This window comes from Alligator sinensis, unplaced genomic scaffold (assembly GCF_000455745.1).
Source record: "Alligator sinensis unplaced genomic scaffold, ASM45574v1 scaffold339_1, whole genome shotgun sequence".
Lineage (NCBI taxonomy): Eukaryota > Metazoa > Chordata > Crocodylia > Alligatoridae > Alligator > Alligator sinensis.
This window is the reverse complement of record NW_005842731.1, coordinates 713,621-724,266: the sequence shown is the minus strand read 5'-3', so window position 1 is coordinate 724,266 and position 10,646 is coordinate 713,621. Positions and strand designations below refer to the sequence as shown.

General features: G+C 39.7%; 1 long non-coding RNA gene across 1 annotated transcript in view; it reads left to right on the top strand.

The window, feature by feature from the left end:
* Window positions 1–4,068: 4,068 nt before the first annotated feature.
* The window catches only part of LOC102382912, a 13,045-nt gene continuing 6,467 nt past the window's right edge, over window positions 4,069–10,646 (top strand). Inside the window, exon 1 of the long non-coding RNA XR_325025.1 lies at window positions 4,069–4,292. This is a non-coding gene — a long non-coding RNA (uncharacterized LOC102382912). The remainder of the gene's footprint in view (window positions 4,293–10,646) is intronic.

Genomic DNA, 10,646 nt, shown 5'->3' with positions numbered 1-10,646 from the left:
CTTGGTATTTAAAAAACTCTCTGGACCACCTCCCAGTTCTCAATATCTTTCATTTTTCTAAGGGATTGTCTTGAAAAATTATCTTTTTACATATCTGCTTTACTATATAAATGAGTTAGTATCACTAAATTCAGGATATTCTGAAACTATACAGTTTTCAAACTAAAATGCAAGTTTATTTTTTTAATATTTGATATGTTTTAAATCTTTACGGGGTTATGTTTTAAAGTGTCCTCCTCACAAGCATAAATATTGAGACTTAGAAAAAATAGGTGCTTATGGATTCATTAGTCTCCTGAACTGAGGCGTTAATAACAAACTGCATTTTGAAAGTTTTATAAAATCATGAGGTGCTCACATTGGCCTCTGGTTCTTGCTCACAATTAAATGCTTTGCTAAATCAGCAAAGCTGAAAAGGCCAGCAGAAAGGAATGGGACTACTATATAATATAAAGTTACTCATATGCCTAAATCCTGGAAGGTAGGTCCTTAGGATGTCCATTTCACAATCAATTCATTTCAAAGTGCTGCAGAAATAAATCTACATGCAATTAAATTGTGCTGCTGAAAATGTATCACAAAATTGATGTAAAAATCTTGTCTGATAAAATGGGTGAATGGTACAGATACATCAATAGTTGTTTGCAAGTAGTCCTTTCTGCTTGGATGATGGAATTATGCTATAATTAAAACAAACAAACAAACAATGTATATGACTCTGTGTGTGTGACACAGTGGACTCATCTGCATATGCTACTAAGGTGAAGCAATACACTCTGGCACATATAGCACTGGAGTTTATTGCTTCTGGAAGCTATGTTTATATGTGCATCAGGGATCGTAGCATGTTGAGCCAGGTCAGAATAGCCCCGGCTGTCAGAGAGCTCGGGGGGTCAGCCTGCAAGCCCAGGGCTGCTCCAGCCCAGCTCAATGTGCTGTGGAGGGGCTGGCTGGTGCACAAGGGTGCTCAAATGTGGGGCTAACTGGCTGGCAGCCCCCACACTGAAGCACCCTTGTGCCCCAGACAGCCCCATCAACATCTACATGTGCATTCCTATAAAGAACTCTGCAGCAGGAGAGTATTTACAAGTACTATCTTGTGGTGGAGCTAATTGTTTAACTAATTTAAAAAAAAATAATTTTAATCATACCCAATAGCACCGCACATATAGATGGCGATGTTTTACAGCACAGCTAATTAGGCAGCTCCCTAGTAAACATCTTGTGTAGACATGCCCAGTGATTATAAAACCATGAATTACATCTTTTAAAAATCTGTTTATAAATTTTCTTCATCTTATTAAGCAGTTTCAGGACAAATATCTTTAATAAGGGGTAGAAACAAATCTGCTGGTGAAACAAAGTATATCTGTTTTAAAGCAAACGTGTGACCTTTTAATTTCTAAGGGCCTGATCAGGTGAAAGTTCTTAACCATGCTAAACATTTGATGATTTCACTTGGTGCATCTACATGAGACATTTACTACAGAGCTGCCTAATAAGCTCCACAGTAAAGTCTCAGGGTCTACATCTGTGGCCCTGTTAGGCTATAAGAAATTAACTCTGCTGTAGGTTAGTACTTGTAAACACAAATACTGTCTTAGGGTGGCATTCTTTAGTGTGCAGCAATGCATGTGTAGACGCTGATGGAGCTTTCTAGGGTATGAAGAGGCTTCAGTGTGGGGGCTGCCTGCCAGTTAGCCCCATACTGGATAACTCTTCTGCCCTAGCCAGCCCCTGTACAGCACAATGAGCCAGGTTGGAGCAGCCCTGGGCAGGTAGGCTGACCTCCACCAAGCTCCCTGCCAGCCATGGCTGTTCCAACCTGGCTCAACGTGCTGGTGTCCCAGGCACATATTGCCTGGGACCAGTAAACTCCAGCGTGATATGGAGTTTATTGAATCACATTTATTGCATGTGTAGTTGCACCCAGTGAGATTTCAGGGTAGTCAACTTATTGCAATAGAGGCTTGGCCTATACCAGATTTCCTTCCCCAATAATGTAAACAAATCTATACAATTTAATTCAGGAGGAACTAGCATGTTGCTACTAAATGATAACAGATGCCTTGAGGGAACTAAACAAAATTTAGTTCTGTAGTAGTCTTGAAACTTTCATGTCAACAATTAGGTTATGATAATTCCTCATGACCATAAAAATAAATGAATTAATATTGCTAACCGCACCACTCAAAAATGATTATTCCTTTCTCCTTACTGATTTTTTGTTTGTTTGTTTGTTTGTTTGGGGTTTTTTTTTGGGGGGGGTGGCATTAATTGTTTATTGTTCTTTTGGTTTTTGAGCCTGTAGGGTGGAGTGAAGTCACCCTTTCAAACTTTCCTATGCAACCCTGGGGGGACAAAACTAACTTTTTTTTTTCTTTTAAATACAAGCTAGATTTCTATATAGTTTGATCATTCGAAGAGGAGTCACCTTAAGAATAATATTTCAAATTGCAAAACTCAGGATAACTGACGGAATTGGAAAATTAACCCAGCTTTAAAGAGAAACAATTTTTAGATTCAATCTAACTCACTTGAGCAGCAGCTATTCATGTCAGATGTATCTCAATTTTTACAACTAGGGTTGAGAGAGAGTTCATTTTTAGTTGACAAGGATGCCAGTTTGTGCTTGGAAGGATTACAGTTCCAGACATTTATAACTGAAGGCAGTAATTTTAGGTTACAAAAGGGGAAATATATAGGCATCTGGGAATGCTAGGCCTGTGTTGCAGTAAAAGAACTCTAATGTCCACTTTAAAAAAAAAAAAAAAAAAGGCTTAAAATCCTTTTTTTTTTTCAAAACTTCCCAGGTATAATATCTAAGGGAATTTCAGTTAACAGCATTCCAAGCCTAAAAACTTGAAGGCCTCTGTCAGAAATACATCACAGGGTAAGGGTAAGACAGCATAATTGCAAGGAGGCTCCTGTTTGCAACAAGACAGGTTGTAATAAGAGGGCAAGGTATTTAACAGTAATGCTATGCTTTTCAACCAGAAGTTTGTACCTCTCAAAGTTACCAAGGCTTGCCTTGTACTTGTGTTACAATTTTGCAAGGGCTGAACACTGACCTCTTTCAGTGAAACTGTTAAGCATGTACCCAAAGTTGAATTGGTGTTTCAGTTTTAAACAGTTAACTACTTTGATGGATTGGCCTACAGTTCTCACTGTAATGTTATCAAGGGCTGTCAAGACTCTGGGCAGGTCTTAAGAAGCCTTCAGTATAAATGTATAAAAATGCAGGCTATTGGAAAATAAATGTAATCCTGAAATTCTGAGTGTGCTCACCTTACACTTGCATCATGCAGGGTTGAGCTCATAATGAAACCCTCAAATAGAAGCAAAATATCAATGGAAAAAGAAGCATTTAAAGGCTTTGCTTAGCTTGTTTCCCTTGTCTTAAAAAGGCCTTACTTGGAGGAATGCTTCTTATCTCCATGCATTTGTTCTTGGGTAGGAACAAAATTAACTGCCTATAAAGGTGACATTTTCTTTCCCCAGAACCAATTAAGTCCCTTGAGCCTGACGGAGACCAGCTTCTCATGGGTTTTTAATGTCACTTGTCATTTAGCACAAACCTGCTTTACTGGGGTGGCTGAAAGTCATGTTCAATTTTTCTAACCTTTATTAATAATCAGTTTTTATCTCAAGAGACAACTCTTACATTCAGAAAACTGCTTGAATTTTTTACAGTTATAGCCACAGGGAATCGCTTAAGGAATACAAAATCAAATTGATTTAGACTATTGAAATTAAATCAAATCTACATTCCATATAAAGTTGGTAAAACTGATTTGGGGACGTTTTTAAGGCATTTCTGAGTTGGAAGCATGAATCAGGAGACTGTATAGGGGTGAAAAAAGGAATGTAGCAGGCTGGCTCTCAGAGGTTTGCAGAAGACTGTAGATGTAGTACTCCACAGGCTTTCAAGGGTTACAGCCCAGCTACAAGCAATAGGCACTGCCTAGAAGAACTGGACCAGCTGCAGAGGATAATTAGCCAGTCCACAGGAGCCTAAAAGGCTCCCAGGGTAGAAAGGAAGGGAGAGAGAGAGAGAGAGAGCGTAAGCGAGCCAGAAAGATAGGTCTGTGAGAGGAGTCAGGCTAGAGGTGGCAGAACTGAGCCAAGCTACCTCACAAGGTCTGGGAAAAGATCCAGGGGTTGTGGAGCTGGAACCAGCAGCATCACACCAGGAAACTCGTACTAGATGGAGAGGAGGAAGATGCTAGTGCTGAGAGAGCAGCAGGGAAATGGAATCGCCTTCTTGGGATTAGAGAAGAGACCCTAGGACCGTGAGTTAACCCTGTATGGACTATCTTATGTTTGTGTTTGTTGAGGGCCGACTTATGTTCTAGTGTTCCTGAGAGGCAAGTGTGCCTTAGAAGTAAAGAACTGTGTCAACTTCTAAAAGGATTTGACCTACCAATAATCCTGAAACTGTTACGAGAAGCTCATAAATTTTTTTCTTGGACCTGAAGTTCCACTCACATCTAGCATTAATCAAAACCTAAAATGTTCCTGGAAGTTATGAAAGTTTCAGGTAACTTTCAATTAAAAAAAAAAAAAAAAAAAAAAAACTTTAAGGGTTTTCAATATTTTATGTGCCCCACAGGGTTAGAAACAAATTCAAAGTATAACAAGATATTGCTTTCTTCCAGTTAAATGTAGGAAGAAATAAGAATTTATACTTTATTTTCAATCCTTTATTTTCCAGGCTTTGCTTTCCAATTTGGAACCATAGTTGTGAGGTACATAGGGCAACTTTTAGAAAGGATGCCCTATCAGAATACAAAAAGGCCTCAGTTTGAATTCAAGACAAAAGAAAAACCAAAGCTGTCAGAATGACGATTCAAATTTAAGCAAGAAAGTACAAAAAGCACATTCAGTAGCAGTCAGTAATTCTAGGTCTTTCCTCAGCTTACCTTTATTCATGGATAGTTGAAGTTTCTAAAATCCCAACTCTGATATGGCATTTTTACAATGTGTTTATTACATGAAAATACCTTGGTCCTCTTTGTACCAACATAACTTAGGGTGAACTCCACATCCCATACTTGATTTGAGTTCCACTGAACATGTATCTATCTGGCTTTACAAATATTAGCAAGTTTTGGTAATCTTGAAAATGTTTTCCAATGATATCTAACCTAGTTTTACAAATACAAGAGAAGCTGAGACAGTATGACCACGCAATTGAAAGGGAATCATTTTGATATTAGCCTAGCATCTTTGAGTGTCTAAGTGTTTGAAAAGCATGAAGAAGAACCAGTCTAAGTTATGAAGTTTAGTGTGAATGACCTAAACTTGAATTGATAGAGAAGCATGTAGGCATTTACAATTGAAGGAAGAGGTGTCCAGGCAGCCTGCAGTGGCGATGACCTGCAGGCAGAGAGCCGTTCTGTGCACATCCTAGTATGTTATGCAGGCTCCCTGAGATGCTGGAGATTGCTGAGCATGTGGGCCATCCCTGATTGGATGGCTGCTACTAGGAACCATACTCCCACCCTGCAGTGAGCTACCCCTGCCCAGAGGTTTCCAAAAGAGATCTAGAGTGAGTGCTGCCTTGTTAACTGCATGTACCATGGAGCCCTATTGGCTGTGCACAAGCTCATGGGAGATGTGGCACACAATTCTTGTTGGCCTGCATGACTGTTTTGCTGGAGGCTATGGGACATTACATGTCCCCACATAGAGATGTTCTAGCAGATTTTCATGCTGGTATGTACCTTGATACCCATGACCTGGATGTCCTGTGCAGGGCCATTTACCACACTCTCTATGGCAACGAAGTATCTCTGAGTAGCCCAACAACTTTTACATGGCTAACAAGGACAAAGCCATCCTGGGTGTCTCGGGTGCTCTGACACAAGTTTAGAGGGGCTTTTTGCAGAGTGGTAGGGAGACATGCTGTTTGGGAATGGGAAAATGTAATGTGGCCCTAGGGGAACGGGTGGGGGGTGCTGGGCATTTGGTATAGTGACTTCTTGCACTGCAAGACTTGGAGGTGCCTTACTCCCACAGACTTGCTCTTGGGGTTGGAGTGGGACTGTTCAAGTTCTACCTGCAAGCCTGTCCAGAGGCTCTACCTGCAAGTGACACTGGCTTCTGAATTAAGTTGGCTGCACCTGCTTCTCACCTGTGGGACTCCAGCCTTCTCATCTGTGCCTGCTTGGGGAGGGAAGAAGGGAAGCTGGAAGGGAGGAAACCTTTCTGGTCTTTGATGCAACGCAATTCCAACAGTTCTGAGACCAGCATGTTGTCGCCTATCCTTCACCTGAATACTCTATCTGCAAACCCATCCCCATGAGGCTGCAGACCTGAAATGCCAAAACCAGGTCCTGCACGTAGGGAGTGAGTCTTGCTTTTCAAATATGGGGTCTCTAATTATGTGTTCAAGTCTTGTCAGATTTGGTGTTTCTGGCTCACTATCTGAGCGCTGAGGTCCTGGACTTGTGGGTCTGTGCACAAATCTTGTGGTTTGGGGTTTCTGGTTTGGTGTGCAGCTATTAGGGTTTGTGTCTGTGCCTGGGTCTTGAGGTTCTCTTGCTTCAGTGTTTGGGTATACATATGGGTCATGGGGTACTTCAGGATGGAGTCTTGAAAGTGAGGGCATAGGCTGGAGTCTCAGGTCTTCAGGGGACTGAGTCTTATGTGAGGAATATAGCTACCTCAGTCCCCCTGCATCTTTCTGTGGCTTGCAACACAAGGTGGGGTGGAGGAGAGAAATTGTGCTCCCTCACCCCCATGCTATCTCAGGTCTGGAATTTCCTTGGTTGTAGTAGAAGAGTGCAGCCCAAATGTCAAAGCCTCTCCCAGTGGGAGAGGGGTGGGGAGCTGGCAATGCATACTACAATGTGGGAGGACAGCAGGCTAATGTGAATTGATAGGGCAACCTTGCAAGCATTCATTAGACCAGTTTATACCCTATCAGCTGTTTTTGTCTGGCACAACAGAAATTTAGACTGCATACACCACTCTTAGCTTGACCTATGCTATGGAAACATTTCATTTTGATGAGTTTAGACCAAGCTAAGTTTGATTAAATTGATTTAAATGTAATGCTTGCATATCCCCTTTATTATACGTGTTGCGGGGTAAAATTCAAGAAAGTCCAGGGAGATAAGGAGATAATTATTGGCCAAGATCTATATTGTTTTATCTTTTAGATTTCCAGGCATTAGAATATTCTGTAAAGAGACAAAGGTGAAGTTCAGAAAACATAGGAAGTGGTGATTATGTTCCATTTGAAATGAGGCCAAGAGAGTACTTGGGTTTCTCACCTTTGAGTGACCTATACCACTGAGCTATACAATACTTCGGTATGGCTATTTCTTTTCTGTTTCTCATAGCTATTAAGTGGTCCAATATATAGGTCAGAATTTAGGATGTCCATCTCTGAGGTGGGATATCCAGATTCCACACTCTGGTTTCAGTGAAATAGTGGGGGGCAAGGGTTTAGAATTCAAATGTCCTGGCCATGGACTACTCGGTATAATGAGGCTGTTGTTACCCCTAACCTAGTAGCATCTTTTCATTTTGTGACTGGTACCAAGTTCTTTTTATAAATCTTATTTTTTGAAATTTAAAAAACAGCAGTTTCGGCATTTACAAAACAATTTAACATTTTCAAACTATTTCATACCTCTTTAGCTGAAATTACTTGTCAAATTTGGCAATAACTCTGACTACCCTAAAGCTTCATTTTTTGGCAAGCAAAAGAGTAAAAAACAAAAAAACACCAACCAAACAAACAAAAAAATCCTCCTACCTCTTGACAGTAGGCATTATCAGACCATCCAGACCCACAGAATTATGCCTGTCTGACTTCTTTGTGCAGTTAAAAAAGCATCCAACTATTTTAATGGTCATGTTAAGTTTAGTCTTATTGGGAAATCAAGAACAAGAAACATTTTAAGTTGATTGTATTTGAGCAACATTCACTAGATGTTTTCTCACTAGTTTCCTAGATAATGAATGGGCATAAAGCCCTGCTTATAGCAGTAATCAACCATAAATACTTTCAAGCAATGATGCATGCCACTTCTTTCCCAACATAACCTGGTGTGTGAACAAATGTGCCATCTAACTAGAAGCTATGATTTTCCTCAGATAATATAGAAATTGGCATGTCGTCATTGCACTTTCTAGAGACAAAAGCAGATATAGCTTTTTAGATATAAAGAATGAAAGACAAAATTATGATCATGTCTTAGAAATGAATAAAGAAATAGGAATTGGAATGTACATGTGTGATTTGTCAATATATAGTAGTTCTGAAATACCAAACACAGATATTGCTTAAGCATCTATTTCTCATGCCAGGTCAGTATACTAATTTGGGTAAAAAATAAAATGGGTTCTACATGAGGCAATGACTAAGTGGGGCTGAAACTACATTTTGCAAAAAAGAAGTAAATGACCTTTTCTTTTTCTTTGCTGAATAAACTTTTAAAAAAAAAAAAAAAAAAAGCAAAACATTTCAGGCAGGCTTGGATTATAGCATGGAGGTATGAATTGACAGTTCACACAGTTTGGTCCAAAAATGGCAACCTTCTCTTTTGAGTGAGCGTTCATGTACCCACGGAATGTGCACATGTAAATGTCAGGTCCTCAGACTGCACCTCCTTTCATCCAGAAGTGTTCACATTAAACCTGCCCCTACTTTTTCCTGTTGCTTCACCTTAAAAAGTGGATCATGCCTCTGTACTCAGTTCCTTCCAACTATTTCTCACCATAACTTCTTCCTATCTCTTTAGTTCATTCTCTCTCTCTCTCTCGATTATAGATAGATATATTTCTCTCTCTCTGCGAATTTTGAAGGTTTCAAAAATGTCTTTGTTCCTGAATGGTGCCATGGAGGTCACCTGGATTAAAATATTATCCCCCTATTCCATGAGACAGTTATCCCAAAATAGGATAGCCACTCCAAGGGCCTGGGCGCATGTCTCATTTAACTTACCAGACTGCCTTTGGTGTATGCAGTCATGGTGAAGATACTCTAGGAAAATCACTCTTGGATGTGATTTTGATTCCTACCTACCGCAGGGAAAATATTAAACTAGTTTGGACGATGAAGTGGTGTAAGTAACCTGAAAAATATGCGTGGAAGAGAAACTGCTCTTACTCTAAAATTATAGTTGTATATCCATCACTGGTATGTAGTAAATCACATCCTGATGACCTTCAAGCCCAAGGCCTATGGTCCTAAAGGGAAGAGATACTGCACATTAACATGCTGGAGTTCAGGGATTACCACAAAGCCTGTGAATCTTTCCTCCAGCACATCTTGGGACAGTCAATGCATATCATGATAGAGAATACTAGGGCTATTTATATGCCCACACACACACCACCAGAAAACAACAGGTGGCTTGAGCCCTTTCCTCATGCTATGAAATGATTGTGGTTTTTAAAGACACAGTTTTTAAAGGAATTTTATTTTTCTTCTACCTGACTTTGGACATGCAGGTCTTATTTTTCCAGATGAAAAGGATACAGCACATGGTAATTTTCTTTAAAGGCACTTTAGAAAATTAAGTATAGCATCATGCATGTTTAGGTTCAAAATATATGCTAATTCCCCTAAACCTTTTCTATTTAGCATTAAATTAATTCATAGGGAACAAATTATGTGGTGATTTTCATTTAAGGGTTTTTTGCTTCTGGCAATTTTTTGGAAGTAGGATACTTTTCAGTGTACCTATTCAAAATTATTCTAGATTCTTTGAGCATTAGAGGCTCATTTAGTGTTTGATAGCTAAAGATGTCTGTTAAGTCTAATTAGACTTGAAGACCACGTGGTATATCTAAGTCCTTACTGAACGTGCATAATTCTTCAGAACAAAGTTTCATGGAAGAGCATGTCATTTAAGTTTAAAATTCAGTCTAAAATATCATTTTCAAATCTGTTTTTACTAATAAATCTCAGGGAAAAATCCAACAAAAAGGAATTATTCTCCATTTAGAACTTCTATTCAGATCCACTGAAGTCTGTCATACCATCTAAAATCAATGGTACCATTCTCTTGCCATATGTCACACCATCTTCTAGTTTTGTTAAAGCACTTAGCAGCCTCACTGCACATGTATAGGCACCCTTCAACATGCTGTAATTACAGCTCAATTAAATAAGTCTGCATGGTAATTACCGCGCTCCAGGAGACACCAGTCGCATATACAGGCAACCCCTGCTTAATGCTGTTTTGCTTAGCACTATAACACTCATTTTAAATTGATACCCGATTTCACTTGACACTCAGCCAGTTTCATTATAACACTCACGGTTGCCATCTTGCGTCATTAAGAACAATTGCCGTAGCCATCTTGGGCTGTCAAATACTTTGGGTTTTGCTTAATGCTCAGTTTTTCAGGAACCAATTAAGAGTGCTAAGCCGTGATTGCCTGTATCAGCACCCCTCACTGAAAAATGGCAATGGGGAAGCTTTATCTAAAGATAATTTGACAAGCTTTAATTAAAGCGCCCCCAACACCATTTTTTTTTTTTTTTTTTTAAAGTGTGGGGATGCTAATACTTATGATGTTCTGGGCTCTTTAGAGTGGCTGTCAAAGCTGCTCTAATTGAATCATGCCCCTCCCCACACCACCCCCAAGCATGTGTATAAATACCCTTAGCACTTAAGAGGGAA